Source organism: Ovis aries, chromosome 15 (genome assembly GCF_016772045.2).
Source record: "Ovis aries strain OAR_USU_Benz2616 breed Rambouillet chromosome 15, ARS-UI_Ramb_v3.0, whole genome shotgun sequence".
NCBI lineage: Eukaryota > Metazoa > Chordata > Mammalia > Artiodactyla > Bovidae > Ovis > Ovis aries.
In genome coordinates, this window is record NC_056068.1 from 44,333,254 (window position 1) to 44,336,482 (window position 3,229).

At 38.8% G+C, this 3,229-nt stretch overlaps 1 pseudogene; it reads left to right on the forward strand.

The window, feature by feature from the left end:
• Positions 1–945, forward strand: LOC101122338 (olfactory receptor 10A6-like; annotated as a pseudogene).
• The last annotated feature ends 2,284 nt before the right edge of the window (positions 946–3,229 follow it).

Sequence of the window (3,229 nt, forward strand, 5' to 3'; positions counted from 1 at the left end):
ATGAAAAGGCAAAATCAAAGCTCTGTGGTTGAGTTTATCCTCTTGGGTTTTTCTAACTTTCCTGAACTCCAAGGGCAGCTCTTTGGGATTTTCTTGATTATTTATCTGCTGACATTGATAGGAAATGCCATCATTATAGTTGTCATCTGCCTGGAACAGAGCCTGCATGTTCCCATGTATTTGTTCCTCCAGAACTTGTCGGTGGTGGATGTTAGTATCAGTGCAGTCATTATGCCTGAAATGCTGGTGGTCCTCTCCAATGAAAAAACGTCAATTTCATTTGTGAGCTGCTTTACACAGATGTATTTTATTCTTTTTTTTGGTGGGACTGAATGTTTTCTCCTAGGGGCAATGGCTTATGACCAATTTGCTGCAATCTGCTCTCCTCTGAGCTACCCAGTGATTATGAACAAACGGGTTTTTATGAAATTAGTTACAGGCTCATGGACTTTGGGTTTCATGTTAGGTACTGTACAAACAACACGGGTTTCTAGTTTTCCCTTTGGTGGCCCCAGTGAAATCAATCATACCTCTTGTGAAACTCCAGCAGTGCTAGAGCTGGCATGTGCAGACACGTTTTTGTTTGAAATCTATGCCTTCACTGGCACCATTTTGATTATCATGGTTCCTTTCATGTTGATAATTCTGTCTTACATTCAAATTCTCTTTGCCATCCTGAAGATGCCATCAACCATTGGGAGGCAAAAGGCCTTTTCCACCTGTGCCTCCCATCTCACATCTGTTTCTCTCTTCTATGGCACAGCCAGTATGACTTAATTACAACCTAAATCTGGCTACTCCCCAGAAACCAAAAAGTTGATGTCCTTGTCTTACTCACTTTTAACACCTGTGCTGAATCCACTGATCTACAGTCTGAGGAATAGTGAGCTGAAAAGAGCTTTGATAAAATTATGGCGAAGAAAAGTGGATTTACATACATTCTGACTATGCTGAGAGGTCTATGTGATAATACTGCTGGACTGAACTTTATTTTAATTTAATAAATGGTAAAGACTGTTTTCCAAATTTGCTGGCATACTGAGTGCAGTGCTTTCACAGCATCACCTTTCAGGATTTGAAATAGCTCTACTGGAATTCCATCACCCCCACTAGCTTTGTTCGTAGTGATGCTTTCTAAGGCCCACTTGACTTCACATTCCAGGATGTCTGGCTCTAGATGAGTGATCACACCATTGTGGTTATCTTGGTCTTGAAGATCTTTTTTGTACAGTTCTTCTGCGTATTCTTGTCACCTCTTCTTAATATCTTCTGCTTCTGTTAGGTCCATACCATTTCTGTCCTTTATCGAGCCCATCTTTGCATGAAATGTTCCCTTGGTATCTCTAATTTTCTTGAAGAGATCTCTAGTCTTTCCCATTCTGTTGTTTTCCTCTATTTCTTTGCATTGATCGCTGAGGAAGGCTTTCTTATCTCTTCTTGCTATTCTTTGGAACTCTGCATTCAGATGCTTATATCTTTCCTTTTCTCCTTTGCTTTTCACTTCTCTTCTTTTCACAGCTATTTGTAAGGCCTCCTCAGACAGCCATTTTACTTTTTTGCATTTCTTTTCCATGGGGATGGTCTTGATCCCTGTCTCCTGTACAATGTCACGAACCTCCATCCATAATTCATCAGGCTCTCTATCTATCAGATCTAGGCCCTTAAATCTATTTCTCACTTCCACTGTATAATCATAAGGGATTCGATTTAGGTCATACTTGAATGGTCTAGTAGTTTTCTCTACTTTCTTCAATTTAAGTCTGAATTTGGCAATAAGGACAAGCAGTGTCAGACTTTATTTTGGGGGGCTCCAAAATCACTGTAGATGGTGACTGCAGCCATGAAATTAAAAGACACTTACTCCTTGGAAGAAAAGTTTTGACTAACCTAGATAGCATGTTGAAAAGCAGAGACATTACTTTGCCAACAATGGTCCATCTAGTCAAGACTATGGTTTTTCCAGTGGTCATGTATGGATGTGAGAGTTGGACTGTGAAGAAAGCAGAGCGCCGAAGAATTGATGCTTGTGAACTGTGGTGTTGGAGAAGACTCTTGAGAGTCCCTTGGACTGCAAGGAGATCCAACCAGTCCATTCTGAAGGAGATCAGCCCTGGGATTTCTTTGGAAGGAATGATGCTAAAGCTGAAACTCCAGTACTTTGGCCACCTCACGCGAAGAGTTGACTCATTGGAAAAGACTCTGATGCTGGGGGGGACTGAGGGCAGGAGGAGAAGGGGACAACAGAGGATGAAATGGCTGGATGGCATCACTGACTCGATGGATGTGAGTCTGAGTGCACTCCAGGAGTTGGTGATGGACAGGGAGGCCTGGCGTGCTGCTATTCTTGGGGTCGCAAAGAGTTGGACACGACTGAGCAACTGAACTGAACTGAAAGACTGTTTGCCTTTCTTGGTATGAATATGCTTAATTTTTGAGTTCTACAAATTTGATAATATAGTAGAACATCTTTATATGTTAATGGTTTTATTCTTTTTTCATAGATGCATAATACTCCTTAATATTAGGTGTCACACAGTTTCTTCAAAAACTTGTTTATTGGTGGCCATATGGGTGTGTGTTAATTTTTTGTTCATCTAGAGAATGCTAAATAAAGAAACTAGTTTTATATTTTCACAAACATGTGGCTTTAATTTCTGTAATATAGGTTTCACAGTATGGTTTTCATGGAGTAAATAATCTGAGTTTGCAAACTTTCATTAATGTTGCCAAACCTTTAAAAAATGATATTAACAATTTTGTATTGATTCTGAAAGCCCACTCTGCCCTACTGACTAGTTTCATCTCCAGGAAACCAAAAAATAGAAAGATGAGCTTTTTATTTTTTGAGTGAAAATATGTCCATGCATGAGTTGAAAAAAACAGCTCTTTATTGAGAATGACCACACTGGTTCTAGTCAAGGACCTACAGACATTATAATCCAAAACTGTATTTCATTTGGCTATTTTAGAATATATTCTTCCAGTGTGTTACTATTTTTGAGAGTAATTTATCATATTTTATTTTCACTTATAAGCCATGGTCTGGAAATCTTGTCAAAATTTCTGCTATAGAGCAAAAATGCCCTCAACACCTCAACATTTGTCAAACAGTATTTGATTTTTTTTTCTTGTAGAATATAAACATGATAAATTGTGCTTGTTTTCTATTATCCATGAATCATATCAATCTATGTGTATCTTTTCCAGAAAGAATAATTAGACACTGCAA